The sequence below is a fragment of the Vicia villosa genome, linkage group LG4, assembly GCF_029867415.1.
Source record: "Vicia villosa cultivar HV-30 ecotype Madison, WI linkage group LG4, Vvil1.0, whole genome shotgun sequence".
In the NCBI taxonomy this organism is placed as follows: Eukaryota; Viridiplantae; Streptophyta; class Magnoliopsida; order Fabales; family Fabaceae; genus Vicia; species Vicia villosa.
The window spans coordinates 72,818-90,796 of NC_081183.1; positions in this window are offsets into that span (position 1 = coordinate 72,818).

Genomic DNA, 17,979 nt, shown 5'->3' on the forward strand with positions numbered 1-17,979 from the left:
AGCACACGAAAATCTTCCAAAATATTAAAATTTGTAAGTTTAACAAACTTCGGGACTTTTATGTAGTATAGCAAACGAAAAGCTTCCAAAATACCAACGTAACCAAATTTAACAACTTCGTGACTTTTATGTAGTATAGCACACGAAAATATTCCAAAATACCAATGTAACCAAATTTAACAACTTCGTGACTTTTATGTAGTATAGCACACGAAAATATTCCAAAATACCAATGTAACCAAGTTTAATGAACTTCGTGACTTTTATGTAGTATAGCACACAGAAATCTTCCAAAAGACCAAATTTGCAAGTTTAACAAACTGCGTGACTTTTATGTAGTGTCGCACACGAAAATCTTCAAAAATACCAATGTGACCAAGTTTAACAAACTTCGTGACTTTTATGTAGTATAGCACACGAAAATCTTCCAAAATATTAAAATTTATAAGTTAAACGAACTTCGTGACTTTTATGTAGTATAGAACACAAAAATCTTCCGAAATATTAAAATTTGCAAGATTAACGAACTTCGTGACTTTAATGTAGTATAGCACATGAAAATCTTCCAAAATATTAAAATTTTTAAGTTTAACGAACTTCCTGACTTTTTTGTCGTATAGTCACGAAAATCTTCCAAAATAATAAAATTTTCAAATTTAACGATTTTCGTGACTTTTATGTAGTATAGCACACGAAAATCTTCCAAAACATCAAAATTTGCAAGTTTAACAAACTTAGTCACTTTATATAGTATAACACATGAAAATCTCACAAAATATTAAAATTTATAAGTTTATAGAACATCGTGACTTTTATGTAGTATAGCACTAGAAAATCTTCAAAAATACCAGTGTATGCAAGTTTAACGAACTTCGAGACTTTTATGTATTATAGCACACGAAAATCTTCCAAAATATTAAAATTTATAAGTTTAACGAACTTCGTGACTTTTAAGTAGTATAGCACACGAAAAGCTTCCAAAGACCAATATTTGCAAGTTTAACGAATTTCGAGACTTTTATGTAGTATAGCACACGAAAATCTTCCAAAATATTAAAATTTATAAGTTTAACGAACTTCGTGACTTTTATGTAGTATAGTACACGAAAATCTTCCAAAATGTTAAAATTTCCAAGTTTAACGAACTTCGTGACATTTATGTAGTATAGCACACGAAAATCTCACAAAATATTAAAATTTATAAATTTATAGAACATCGTGACTTTTACGTAGTATAGCACACGAAAATCTTCAAAAATACCAATGTATGCAAATTTAACGAACTTCGAGACTTTTAAGTATTATAGCACACGAAAATCTTCCAAAATATTAAAATTTATAAGTTTAACGAACTTCGTGACTTTTAAGTAGTATAGCACACGAAAAGCTTCCAAAGACCAAAATTTGCAAGTTTAACGAACTTCGTGACTTTTATGTAGTATAGCACACGAAAATCTTCCAAAATATTAAAATTTATAAGTTTAACGAACTTCGTGACTTTTATGTAGTATAGTACACAAAAATCTTCCGAAATGTTAAAATTTCCAAGTTTAACGAACTTCGTGACATTTATGTAGTATAGCACACGAAAATCTCACAAAATATTAAAATTTATAAATTTATAGAGCATCGTGACTTTTACGTAATATAGCACACGAAAATCTTCAAAAATACCAATGTATGCAAATTTAACGAACTTCGAGACTTTTAAGTATTATAGCACACGAAAATCTTCCAAAATATTAAAATTTATAAGTTTAACGAACTTCGTGAATTTTAAGTAGTATAGCACACGAAAAGCTTCCAAAGACCAAACTTTGCAAGTATAACGAACTTCGTGATTTTTATGTAGTATAGCACACGAAAATCTACCAAAATATTAAAATTTATAAGTTTAACAAACTTCGTGACTTTTATGTATTATAGCAAACGCAAAGCTTCCAAAATACCAATATATGCATGTTTAACGAACTTCGAGATATTTATATATTATAGCACACGAAAATCTTCCAAAATATTAAAATTTGTAAGTTTAACAAACTTCGGGACTTTTATGTAGTATAGCAAACGAAAAGCTTCCAAAATACCAACGTAACCAAATTTAACAACTTCGTGACTTTTATGTAGTATAGCACACGAAAATATTCCAAAATACCAATGTAACCAAATTTAACAACTTCGTGACTTTTATGTAGTATAGCACACGAAAATCATCCAAAATATTAAAATTTATAAGTTTAACGAACTTCGTGTCTTTTATGTAGTATAGTACACGAAAATCTTCCAAAATGTTAAAATTTCCAAGTTTAACGAACTTCGTGACATTTATGTAGTATAGCACACGAAAATCTCACAAAATATTAAAATTTATAAATTTATAGAGCATCGTGACTTTTACGTAATATAGCACACGAAAATCTTCAAAAATACCAATGTATGCAAATTTAACGAACTTTGAGACTTTTAAGTATTATAGCACACGAAAATCTTCCAAAATATTAAAATTTATAAGTTTAACGAACTTCGTGACTTTTAAGTAGTATAGCACACGAAAAGCTTCCAAAGACCAAACTTTGCAAGTATAACGAACTTCGTGACTTTTATGTAGTATAGCACACGAAAATCTACCAAAATATCAAAATTTATAAGTTTAACAAACTTCGTGACTTTTATGTATTATAGCAAACGCAAAGCTTCCAAAATACCAATATATGCATGTTTAACGAACATCGAGATATTTATATATTATAGCACACGAAAATCTTCCAAAATATTAAAATTTGTAAGTTTAACAAACTTCGTGACTTTTATGTAGTATAGCAAACGAAAAGCTTCCAAAATACCAATGTAACCAAATTTAACAACTTCGTGACTTTTATGTAGTATAGCACACGAAAATATTCCAAAATACCAATGTAACCAAATTTAACAACTTCGTGACTTTTATGTAGTATAGCACACGAAAATATTCCAAAATACCAATGTCACCAAGTTTAATGAACTTCGTGACTTTTATGTAGTATAGCACACAGAAATCTTCCAAAAGACCAAATTTGCAAGTTTAACAAACTGCGTGACTTTTATGTAGTGTCGCACACGAAAATCTTCAAAAATACCAATGTGACCAAGTTTAACAAACTTCGTGACTTTTATGTAGTATAGCACACAAAAATCTTCCAAAATATTAAAATTTATAAGTTAAACGAACTTCGTGACTTTTATGTAGTATAGAACACAAAAATCTTCCGAAATATTAAAATTTGCAAGATTAACAAACTTCGTGACTTTAATGTAGTATAGCACATGAAAATCTTCCAAAATATTAAAAATTTTAAGTTTAACGAACTTCCTGACTTTTTTGTCGTATAGTACACGAAAATCTTCCAAAATAATAAAATTTGCAAATTTAACGATTTTCGTGACTTTTATGTAGTATAGCACACGAAAATCTTCCAAAACATCAAAATTTGCAAGTTTAACAAACTTAGTCACTTTTATATAGTATAACACATGAAAATCTCACAAAATATTAAAATTTATAAGTTTATAGAACGTCGTGACTTTTATGTAGTATAGCACACGAAAATCTTCAAAAATACCAGTGTATGCAAGTTTAACGAACTTCGAGACTTTTATGTATTATAGCACACGAAAATCTTCCAAAATATTAAAATTTATAAGTTTAACGAACTTCGTGACTTTTAAGTAGTATAGCACACGAAAAGCTTCCAAAGACCAAAATTTGCAAGTTTAACGAAATTCGTGACTTTTATGTAGTATAGCACACGAAAATCTTCCAAAATATTAAAATTTATAAGTTTAACGAACTTCGTGACTTTTATGTAGTATAGTACACGAAAATCTTCCAAAATGTTAAAATTTCCAAGTTTAACGAACTTCGTGACATTTATGTAGTATAGCACACGAAAATCTCACAAAATATTAAAATTTATAAATTTATAGAACATCGTGACTTTTACGTAGTATAGCACACGAAAATCTTCAAAAATACCAATGTATGCAAATTTAACGAACTTCGAGACTTTTAAGTATTATAGCACACGAAAATCTTCCAAAATATTAAAATTTATAAGTTTAACGAACTTCGTGACTTTTAAGTAGTATAGCACACGAAAAGCTTCCAAAGACCAAAATTTGCAAGTTTAACGAACTTCGTGACTTTTATGTAGTATAGCACACGAAAATCTTCCAAAATATTAAAATTTATAAGTTTAACGAACTTCGTGACTTTTATGTAGTATAGTACACAAAAATCTTCCGAAATGTTAAAATTTCCAAGTTTAACGAACTTCGTGACATTTATGTAGTATAGCACACGAAAATCTTCCAAAAGACCAAATTTTGCAAGTTTAACAAACTTCGTGACTTTTATGTATTATAGCAAACGCAAAGCTTCCAAAATACCAATATATGCATGTTTAACGAACTTCGAGATATTTATATATTATAGCACACGAAAATCTTCCAAAATATTAAAATTTGTAAGTTTAACAAACTTCGTGACTTTTATGTAGTATAGCAAACGAAAATCTTCCAAAATACCAATGTAACCAAATTTAACAACTTCGTGACTTTTATGTAGTATAGCACACGAAAATATTCCAAAATACCAATGTAACCAAGTTTAACAAATTTCGTGACTTTTATGTAGTATAGCACACGAAAATCATCCAAAATATTAAAATTTATAAGTTTAACGAACATCGTGTCTTTTATGTAGTATAGTACACGAAAATCTTCCAAAATGTTAAAATTTCCAAGTTTAACGAACTTCGTGACATTTATGTAGTATAGCACACGAAAATCTCACAAAATATTAAAATTTATAAATTTATAGAGCATCGTGACTTTTACGTAATATAGCACACGAAAATCTTCAAAAATACCAATGTATGCAAATTTAACGAACTTCGAGACTTTTAAGTATTATAGCACACGAAAATCTTCCAAAATATTAAAATTTATAAGTTTAACGAACTTCGTGACTTTTAAGTAGTATAGCACACGAAAAGCTTCCAAAGACCAAACTTTGCAAGTATAACGAACTTCGTGACTTTTATGTAGTATAGCACACGAAAATCTAACAAAATATTAAAATTTATAAGTTTAACAAACTTCGTGACTTTTATGTATTATAGCAAACGCAAAGCTTCCAAAATACCAATATATGCATGTTTAACGAACTTCAAGATATTTATATATTATAGCACACGAAAATCTTCCAAAATATAAAAATTTGTAAGTTTAACAAACTTCGTGACTTTTATGTAGTATAGCAAACGAAAAGCTTCCAAAATACCAATGTAACCAAATTTAACAACTTCGTGACTTTTATGTAGCATAGCACACGAAAATATTCCAAAATACCAATGTAACCAAATTTAACAACTTCGTGACTTTTATGTAGTATAGCACACGAAAATATTCCAAAATACCAATGTAACCAAGTTTAATGAACTTCGTGACTTTTATGTAGTATAGCACACAGAAATCTTCCAAAAGACCAAATTTGCAAGTTTAACAAACTGCGTGACTTTTATGTAGTGTCGCACACGAAAATCTTCAAAAATACCAATGTGACCAAGTTTAACAAACTTCGTGACTTTTATGTAGTATAGCACACGAAAATCTTCCAAAATATTAAAATTTATAAGTTAAACGAACTTCGTGACTTTTATGTAGTATAGAACACAAAAATCTTCCGAAATATTAAAATTTGCAAGATTAACGAACTTCGTGACTTTAATGTAGTATAGCACATGAAAATCTTCCAAAATATTAAAATTTTTAAGTTTAACGAACTTCCTGACTTTTTTGTCGTATAGTACACGAAAATCTTCCAAAATAATAAAATTTTCAAATTTAACGATTTTCGTGACTTTTATGTAGTATAGCACACGAAAATCTTCCAAAACATCAAAATTTGCAAGTTTAACAAACTTAGTCACTTTATATAGTATAACACATGAAAATCTCACAAAATATTAAAATTTATAAGTTTATAGAACATCGTGACTTTTATGTAGTATAGCACAAGAAAATCTTCAAAAATACCAGTGTATGCAAGTTTAACGAACTTCGAGACTTTTATGTATTTTAGCACACGAAAATCTTCCAAAATATTAAAATTTATAAGTTTAACGAACTTCGTGACTTTTAAGTAGTATAGCACACGAAAAGCTTCCAAAGACCAAAATTTGCAAGTTTAACGAATTTCGTGACTTTTATGTAGTATAGCACACGAAAATCTTCCAAAATATTAAAATTTATAAGTTTAACGAACTTCGTGACTTTTATGTAGTATAGTACACGAAAATCTTCCAAAATGTTAAAATTTCCAAGTTTAACGAACTTCGTGACATTTATGTAGTATAGCACACGAAAATCTCACAAAATATTAAAATTTATAAATTTATAGAACATCGTGACTTTTACGTAGTATAGCACACGAAAATCTTCAAAAATACCAATGTATGCAAATTTAACGAACTTCGAGACTTTTAAGTATTATAGCACACGAAAATCTTCCAAAATATTAAAATTTATAAGTTTAACGAACTTCGTGACTTTTAAGTAGTATAGCACACGAAAAGCTTCCAAAGACCAAAATTTGCAAGTTTAACGAACTTCGTGACTTTTATGTAGTATAGCACACGAAAATCTTCCAAAATATTAAAATTTATAAGTTTAACGAACTTCGTGACTTTTATGTAGTATAGTACACAAAAATCTTCCGAAATGTTAAAATTTCCAAGTTTAACGAACTTCGTGACATTTATGTAGTATAGCACACGAAAATCTTCCAAAAGACCAAATTTTGCAAGTTTAACAAACTTCGTGACTTTTATGTATTATAGCAAACGCAAAGCTTCCAAAATACCAATATATGCATGTTTAACGAACTTCGAGATATTTATATATTATAGCACACGAAAATCTTCCAAAATATTAAAATTTGTAAGTTTAACAAACTTCGTGACTTTTATGTAGTATAGCAAACGAAAATCTTCCAAAATACCAATGTAACCAAATTTAACAACTTCGTGACTTTTATGTAGTATAGCACACGAAAATATTCCAAAATACCAATGTAATCAAGTTTAAGAAATTTCGTGAATTTTATGTAGTATAGCACACGAAAATCTTCCAAAATATTAAAATTTATAAGTTTAACGAACTTCGTGTCTTTTATGTAGTATAGTACACGAAAATCTTCCAAAATGTTAAAATTTCCAAGTTTAACGAACTTCGTGACATTTATGTAGTATAGCACACGAAAATCTCACAAAATATTAAAATTTATAAATTTATAGAACATCGTGACTTTTACGTAGTATAGCACACGAAAATCTTCAAAAATACCAATGTATGCAAATTTAACGAACTTCGAGACTTTTAAGTATTATAGCACACGAAAATCTTCCAAAATATTAAAATTTATAAGTTTAACGAACTTCGTGACTTTTAAGTAGTATAGCACACGAAAAGCTTCCAAAGACCAAAATTTGCAAGTTTAACGAACTTCGTGACTTTTATGTAGTATAGCACACGAAAATCTTCCAAAATATTAAAATTTATAAGTTTAACGAACTTCGTGACTTTTAAGTAGTATAGCACACGAAAAGCTTCCAAAGACCAAAATTTGCAAGTTTAACGAATTTCGTGAATTTTATGTAGTATAGCACACGAAAATCTTCCAAAATATTAAAATTTATAAGTTTAACGAACTTCGTGACTTTTATGTAGTATAGTACACGAAAATCTTCCAAAATGTTAAAATTTCCAAGTTTAACGAACTTCGTGACATTTATGTAGTATAGCACACGAAAATCTCACAAAATATTAAAATTTATAAATTTATAGAACATCGTGACTTTTACGTAGTATAGCACACGAAAATCTTCAAAAATACCAATGTATGCAAATTTAACGAACTTCGAGACTTTTAAGTATTATAGCACACGAAAATCTTCCAAAATATTAAAATTTATAAGTTTAACGAACTTCGTGACTTTTAAGTAGTATAGCACACGAAAAGCTTCCAAAGACCAAAATTTGCAAGTTTAACGAACTTCGTGACTTTTATGTAGTATAGCACACGAAAATCTTCCAAAATATTAAAATTTATAAGTTTAACGAACTTCGTGACTTTTATGTAGTATAGTACACAAAAATCTTCTGAAATGTTAAAATTTCCAAGTTTAACGAACTTCGTGACATTTATGTAGTATAGCACACGAAAATCTTCCAAAAGACCAAATTTTGCAAGTTTAACAAACTTCGTGACTTTTATGTATTATAGCAAACGCAAAGCTTCCAAAATACCAATATATGCATGTTTAACGAACTTCGAGATATTTATATATTATAGCACACGAAAATCTTCCAAAATATTAAAATTTGTAAGTTTAAAAAACTTCGTGACTTTTATGTAGTATAGCAAACGAAAATCTTCCAAAATACCAATGTAACCAAATTTAACAACTTCGTGACTTTTATGTAGTATAGCACACGAAAATATTCCAAAATACCAATGTAACCAAGTTTAACAAATTTCGTGACTTTTATATAGTATAGCACACGAAAATCTTCCAAAATATTAAAATTTATAAGTTTAACGAACTTCGTGTCTTTTATGTAGTATAGTACACGAAAATCTTCCAAAATGTTAAAATTTCCAAGTTTAACGAACTTCGTGACATTTATGTAGTATAGCACACGAAAATCTCACAAAATATTAAAATTTATAAATTTATAGAGCATCGTGACTTTTACGTAATATAGCACACGAAAATCTTCAAAAATACCAATGTATGCAAATTTAACGAACTTCGAGACTTTTAAGTATTATAGCACACGAAAATCTTCCAAAATATTAAAATTTATAAGTTTAACGAACTTCGTGAATTTTAAGTAGTATAGCACACGAAAAGCTTCCAAAGACCAAACTTTGCAAGTATAACGAACTTCGTGATTTTTATGTAGTATAGCACACGAAAATCTACCAAAATATTAAAATTTATAAGTTTAACAAACTTCGTGACTTTTATGTATTATAGCAAACGCAAAGCTTCCAAAATACCAATATATGCATGTTTAACGAACTTCGAGATATTTATATATTATAGCACACGAAAATCTTCCAAAATATTAAAATTTGTAAGTTTAACAAACTTCGGGACTTTTATGTAGTATAGCAAACGAAAAGCTTCCAAAATACCAACGTAACCAAATTTAACAACTTCGTGACTTTTATGTAGTATAGCACACGAAAATATTCCAAAATACCAATGTAACCAAATTTAACAACTTCGTGACTTTTATGTAGTATAGCACACGAAAATATTCCAAAATACCAATGTAACCAAGTTTAATGAACTTCGTGACTTTTATGTAGTATAGCACACAGAAATCTTCCAAAAGACCAAATTTGCAAGTTTAACAAACTGCGTGACTTTTATGTAGTGTCGCACACGAAAATCTTCAAAAATACCAATGTGACCAAGTTTAACAAACTTCGTGACTTTTATGTAGTATAGCACACGAAAATCTTCCAAAATATTAAAATTTATAAGTTAAACGAACTTCGTGACTTTTATGTAGTATAGAACACAAAAATCTTCCGAAATATTAAAATTTGCAAGATTAACGAACTTCGTGACTTTAATGTAGTATAGCACATGAAAATCTTCCAAAATATTAAAATTTTTAAGTTTAACGAACTTCCTGACTTTTTTGTCGTATAGTCACGAAAATCTTCCAAAATAATAAAATTTTCAAATTTAACGATTTTCGTGACTTTTATGTAGTATAGCACACGAAAATCTTCCAAAACATCAAAATTTGCAAGTTTAACAAACTTAGTCACTTTATATAGTATAACACATGAAAATCTCACAAAATATTAAAATTTATAAGTTTATAGAACATCGTGACTTTTATGTAGTATAGCACAAGAAAATCTTCAAAAATACCAGTGTATGCAAGTTTAACGAACTTCGAGACTTTTATGTATTATAGCACACGAAAATCTTCCAAAATATTAAAATTTATAAGTTTAACGAACTTCGTGACTTTTAAGTAGTATAGCACACGAAAAGCTTCCAAAGACCAATATTTGCAAGTTTAACGAATTTCGAGACTTTTATGTAGTATAGCACACGAAAATCTTCCAAAATATTAAAATTTATAAGTTTAACGAACTTCGTGACTTTTATGTAGTATAGTACACGAAAATCTTCCAAAATGTTAAAATTTCCAAGTTTAACGAACTTCGTGACATTTATGTAGTATAGCACACGAAAATCTCACAAAATATTAAAATTTATAAATTTATAGAACATCGTGACTTTTACGTAGTATAGCACACGAAAATCTTCAAAAATACCAATGTATGCAAATTTAACGAACTTCGAGACTTTTAAGTATTATAGCACACGAAAATCTTCCAAAATATTAAAATTTATAAGTTTAACGAACTTCGTGACTTTTAAGTAGTATAGCACACGAAAAGCTTCCAAAGACCAAAATTTGCAAGTTTAACGAACTTCGTGACTTTTATGTAGTATAGCACACGAAAATCTTCCAAAATATTAAAATTTATAAGTTTAACGAACTTCGTGACTTTTATGTAGTATAGTACACAAAAATCTTCCGAAATGTTAAAATTTCCAAGTTTAACGAACTTCGTGACATTTATGTAGTATAGCACACGAAAATCTCACAAAATATTAAAATTTATAAATTTATAGAGCATCGTGACTTTTACGTAATATAGCACACGAAAATCTTCAAAAATACCAATGTATGCAAATTTAACGAACTTCGAGACTTTTAAGTATTATAGCACACGAAAATCTTCCAAAATATTAAAATTTATAAGTTTAACGAACTTCGTGAATTTTAAGTAGTATAGCACACGAAAAGCTTCCAAAGACCAAACTTTGCAAGTATAACGAACTTCGTGATTTTTATGTAGTATAGCACACGAAAATCTACCAAAATATTAAAATTTATAAGTTTAACAAACTTCGTGACTTTTATGTATTATAGCAAACGCAAAGCTTCCAAAATACCAATATATGCATGTTTAACGAACTTCGAGATATTTATATATTATAGCACACGAAAATCTTCCAAAATATTAAAATTTGTAAGTTTAACAAACTTCGGGACTTTTATGTAGTATAGCAAACGAAAAGCTTCCAAAATACCAACGTAACCAAATTTAACAACTTCGTGACTTTTATGTAGTATAGCACACGAAAATATTCCAAAATACCAATGTAACCAAATTTAACAACTTCGTGACTTTTATGTAGTATAGCACACGAAAATATTCCAAAATAGCAATGTAACCAAGTTTAATGAACTTCGTGACTTTTATGTAGTATAGCACACAGAAATCTTCCAAAAGACCAAATTTGCAAGTTTAACAAACTGCGTGACTTTTATGTAGTGTCGCACACGAAAATCTTCAAAAATACCAATGTGACCAAGTTTAACAAACTTCGTGACTTTTATGTAGTATAGCACACGAAAATCTTCCAAAATATTAAAATTTATAAGTTAAACGAACTTCGTGACTTTTATGTAGTATAGAACACAAAAATCTTCCGAAATATTAAAATTTGCAAGATTAACGAACTTCGTGACTTTAATGTAGTATAGCACATGAAAATCTTCCAAAATATTAAAATTTTTAAGTTTAACGAACTTCCTGACTTTTTTGTCGTATAGTCACGAAAATCTTCCAAAATAATAAAATTTTCAAATTTAACGATTTTCGTGACTTTTATGTAGTATAGCACACGAAAATCTTCCAAAACATCAAAATTTGCAAGTTTAACAAACTTAGTCACTTTATATAGTATAACACATGAAAATCTCACAAAATATTAAAATTTATAAGTTTATAGAACATCGTGACTTTTATGTAGTATAGCACAAGAAAATCTTCAAAAATACCAGTGTATGCAAGTTTAACGAACTTCGAGACTTTTATGTATTATAGCACACGAAAATCTTCCAAAATATTAAAATTTATAAGTTTAACGAACTTCGTGACTTTTAAGTAGTATAGCACACGAAAAGCTTCCAAAGACCAATATTTGCAAGTTTAACGAATTTCGAGACTTTTATGTAGTATAGCACACGAAAATCTTCCAAAATATTAAAATTTATAAGTTTAACGAACTTCGTGACTTTTATGTAGTATAGTACACGAAAATCTTCCAAAATGTTAAAATTTCCAAGTTTAACGAACTTCGTGACATTTATGTAGTATAGCACACGAAAATCTCACAAAATATTAAAATTTATAAATTTATAGAACATCGTGACTTTTACGTAGTATAGCACACGAAAATCTTCAAAAATACCAATGTATGCAAATTTAACGAACTTCGAGACTTTTAAGTATTATAGCACACGAAAATCTTCCAAAATATTAAAATTTATAAGTTTAACGAACTTCGTGACTTTTAAGTAGTATAGCACACGAAAAGCTTCCAAAGACCAAAATTTGCAAGTTTAACGAACTTCGTGACTTTTATGTAGTATAGCACACGAAAATCTTCCAAAATATTAAAATTTATAAGTTTAACGAACTTCGTGACTTTTATGTAGTATAGTACACAAAAATCTTCCGAAATGTTAAAATTTCCAAGTTTAACGAACTTCGTGACATTTATGTAGTATAGCACACGAAAATCTCACAAAATATTAAAATTTATAAATTTATAGAGCATCGTGACTTTTACGTAATATAGCACACGAAAATCTTCAAAAATACCAATGTATGCAAATTTAACGAACTTCGAGACTTTTAAGTATTATAGCACACGAAAATCTTCCAAAATATTAAAATTTATAAGTTTAACGAACTTCGTGAATTTTAAGTAGTATAGCACACGAAAAGCTTCCAAAGACCAAACTTTGCAAGTATAACGAACTTCGTGATTTTTATGTAGTATAGCACACGAAAATCTACCAAAATATTAAAATTTATAAGTTTAACAAACTTCGTGACTTTTATGTATTATAGCAAACGCAAAGCTTCCAAAATACCAATATATGCATGTTTAACGAACTTCGAGATATTTATATATTATAGCACACGAAAATCTTCCAAAATATTAAAATTTGTAAGTTTAACAAACTTCGGGACTTTTATGTAGTATAGCAAACGAAAAGCTTCCAAAATACCAACGTAACCAAATTTAACAACTTCGTGACTTTTATGTAGTATAGCACACGAAAATATTCCAAAATACCAATGTAACCAAATTTAACAACTTCGTGACTTTTATGTAGTATAGCACACGAAAATATTCCAAAATACCAATGTAACCAAGTTTAATGAACTTCGTGACTTTTATGTAGTATAGCACACAGAAATCTTCCAAAAGACCAAATTTGCAAGTTTAACAAACTGCGTGACTTTTATGTAGTGTCGCACACGAAAATCTTCAAAAATACCAATGTGACCAAGTTTAACAAACTTCGTGACTTTTATGTAGTATAGCACACGAAAATCTTCCAAAATATTAAAATTTATAAGTTAAACGAACTTCGTGACTTTTATGTAGTATAGAACACAAAAATCTTCCGAAATATTAAAATTTGCAAGATTAACGAACTTCGTGACTTTAATGTAGTATAGCACATGAAAATCTTCCAAAATATTAAAATTTTTAAGTTTAACGAACTTCCTGACTTTTTTGTCGTATAGTCACGAAAATCTTCCAAAATAATAAAATTTTCAAATTTAACGATTTTCGTGACTTTTATGTAGTATAGCACACGAAAATCTTCCAAAACATCAAAATTTGCAAGTTTAACAAACTTAGTCACTTTATATAGTATAACACATGAAAATCTCACAAAATATTAAAATTTATAAGTTTATAGAACATCGTGACTTTTATGTAGTATAGCACAAGAAAATCTTCAAAAATACCAGTGTATGCAAGTTTAACGAACTTCGAGACTTTTATGTATTATAGCACACGAAAATCTTCCAAAATATTAAAATTTATAAGTTTAACGAACTTCGTGACTTTTAAGTAGTATAGCACACGAAAAGCTTCCAAAGACCAATATTTGCAAGTTTAACGAATTTCGAGACTTTTATGTAGTATAGCACACGAAAATCTTCCAAAATATTAAAATTTATAAGTTTAACGAACTTCGTGACTTTTATGTAGTATAGTACACGAAAATCTTCCAAAATGTTAAAATTTCCAAGTTTAACGAACTTCGTGACATTTATGTAGTATAGCACACGAAAATCTCACAAAATATTAAAATTTATAAATTTATAGAACATCGTGACTTTTACGTAGTATAGCACACGAAAATCTTCAAAAATACCAATGTATGCAAATTTAACGAACTTCGAGACTTTTAAGTATTATAGCACACGAAAATCTTCCAAAATATTAAAATTTATAAGTTTAACGAACTTCGTGACTTTTAAGTAGTATAGCACACGAAAAGCTTCCAAAGACCAAAATTTGCAAGTTTAACGAACTTCGTGACTTTTATGTAGTATAGCACACGAAAATCTTCCAAAATATTAAAATTTATAAGTTTAACGAACTTCGTGACTTTTATGTAGTATAGTACACAAAAATCTTCCGAAATGTTAAAATTTCCAAGTTTAACGAACTTCGTGACATTTATGTAGTATAGCACACGAAAATCTTCCAAAAGACCAAATTTTGCAAGTTTAACAAACTTCGTGACTTTTATGTATTATAGCAAACGCAAAGCTTCCAAAATACCAATATATGCATGTTTAACGAACTTCGAGATATTTATATATTATAGCACACGAAAATCTTCCAAAATATTAAAATTTGTAAGTTTAACAAACTTCGTGACTTTTATGTAGTATAGCAAACGAAAATCTTCCAAAATACCAATGTAACCAAATTTAACAACTTCGTGACTTTTATGTAGTATAGCACACGAAAATATTCCAAAATACCAATGTAACCAAGTTTAACAAATTTCGTGACTTTTATGTAGTATAGCACACGAAAATCTTCCAAAATATTAAAATTTATAAGTTTAACGAACTTCGTGTCTTTTATGTAGTATAGTACACGAAAATCTTCCAAAATGTTAAAATTTCCAAGTTTAACGAACTTCGTGACATTTATGTAGTATAGCACACGAAAATCTCACAAAATATTAAAATTTATAAATTTATAGAGCATCGTGACTTTTACGTAATATAGCACACGAAAATCTTCAAAAATACCAATGTATGCAAATTTAACGAACTTCGAGACTTTTAAGTATTATAGCACACGAAAATCTTCCAAAATATTAAAATTTATAAGTTTAACGAACTTCGTGACTTTTAAGTAGTATAGCACACGAAAAGCTTCCAAAGACCAAACTTTGCAAGTATAACGAACTTCGTGACTTTTATGTAGTATAGCACACGAAAATCTACCAAAATATTAAAATTTATAAGTTTAACAAACTTCGTGACTTTTATGTATTATAGCAAACGCAAAGCTTCCAAAATACCAATATATGCATGTTTAACGAACTTCGAGATATTTATATATTATAGCACACGAAAATCTTCCAAAATATTAAAATTTGTAAGTTTAACAAACTTCGTGACTTTTATGTAGTATAGCAAACGAAAAGCTTCCAAAATACCAATGTAACCAAATTTAACAACTTCGTGACTTTTATGTAGTATAGCACACGAAAATATTCCAAAATACCAATGTAACCAAATTTAACAACTTCGTGACTTTTATGTAGTATAGCACACGAAAATATTCCAAAATACCAATGTAACCAAGTTTAATGAACTTCGTGACTTTTATGTAGTATAGCACACAGAAATCTTCCAAAAGACCAAATTTGCAAGTTTAACAAACTGCGTGACTTTTATGTAGTGTCGCACACGAAAATCTTCAAAAATACCAATGTTGTAATACCCCGATTTGCCGACACTAGTAATTATCATTTAATTGACTAATTGGCAATTAGAATGCATGTCTGGTCCTATTCCGTATTAATGTAAGAATTTGCTTATAAGAGGAGTTAGTGGATTAGTTAGAATAAAATGGATTTAGTTAGAAAGGAACCATGTGGCATATTGGTAAATATGGTTTAGTTAGAGGGCAAATTGGTCCAAAGAAAAGTATATCATTATAAGGGCTTGTTTGGCTTATAGAATCAGAATTGGGAAGAATAAGAGAGAGCTTAGAAGCATGGGAGAGAAGAGGAAGACTCATATTCATCATCTTCATCCTCCATTTTCGCACCTATGAGACAGCCTCCACCGAAAAGGTAATAACTCTTCACTCGTAACTCCGATTGAGCTGATTCTGGTCCCATTGGAAAGCTTACGAATTTCTCTACAATTTGCATATATGGGTCGCTTCTTGCATGTTCCTTATCATGGAGAAAAACGCGTTTGAAGTAGAGGGTTTGATGCTGATTTTTAGGGAAGACATGCATGCGGGTTTGACAACATTGGAGGTAGAGTTTTGATCAAAGAAGAACCTTGAGAGCACCATTACCATCCTTTTGACCTCTACAACTCAGAATCTTCATGGGATAAGGTGAGTTCCATTAGATAGAACTTGGGTAGGAATGGGAATTTCTTGCATGTTGAATGGGTTAGTGAGATTATACCTGCTATATGTCAGTGTTTAGATACTTGTTGTAGTATGTCTAATTAATTGCTGAGAAATGTGTTCTTATGAGGTCCTGGCATGTTCTAATAAGTTGATACATGTTAGGGCTTGTTTTGGGATGAATTGGGATGGAAAGTATGGATGTTAGAACCCAAATTCGTATTCTGCACTGTCAAGTTCGCTACAGCGAACTCTGTGTTCGCTGCAGCGAATGTCTGCAGACTGCACTATTATGTTTCACTAAAACGGTCATAACTTGAGTTCTACAACTCGAAACGGAGTGCCGTCAGAAGCGTTGGAAAGGTCTTCCAGTGCTTTATGTGATATTGTTTAGATAACATGCTTTTGGTGCAGATATAAATTATGGGACATGATTAGGTGTTGCTTGGTATTAGAACAAGCACAATTAGCCTTGAGTTTATGTCAATAAGATGTTATTCTTGTGTTGATATTAGACCAGGATGTTACCCTAACTATTAGGTTGTATAATGTTATCCTAAAGGAGTGTATGCATGTCTACCATAGCTTATTATTCGATCACTAATGGCTGCATGTAGAAATTTGGGGCTTAGGGACCCCAAATGCGTTTCTGCATTTTGCTGATTTTGCAGAGTTCGCTGCAGCGAACTTTCATTCGCTGTAGCGAATGGTTCCCTGTAGCGAATGGTGTAGCGAATAAACCTGGGAGTTGAATTGATTTATTCGCTGTAGCGAACTTTCCTTCGCTGTAGCGAATCGGGGCTTCGCTGGGAGTTCGCTGTAGCGAACTGACCTGGATTTGAAGAAGTTTAGCTTCTGTTTGAGTTCGCTGTAGCGAACAGAAGTTCGCTGTAGCGAACTAGTCTGATGCAGAATTGATAATTTCCCTATTGAGTGCAGTTTCGTTCCGAATTGGGAACTGTAACACCCTTCTAAACCCCGCGGAAATTAATAAAATAATTCAGAGTAAAACATGAAAACAAGGGTGCCACAATTCAATTTAAAACAATTATCATAAATCGATTGTCATGCTTCACTTAGGAACAAAATTATCAATTTAACAAAATCATGTTTCTACACAACGGAACATTAATCAACAGATAAGCATAACATCATCTATGCAATATCTCACAAAATTAATCCGATAACAACAAAAATAGAGTATCATCATAAACTCTAAACTAGTGTTTCCCCCAGTGTTACAATATCAGAGCATGACACTGACGTTATACTTAAACAAATTGGCCTATGAGCTATCCTCACCAAAGCCAAAGCCGTTACTCGCCAATCTGAAAATGTCAACAGT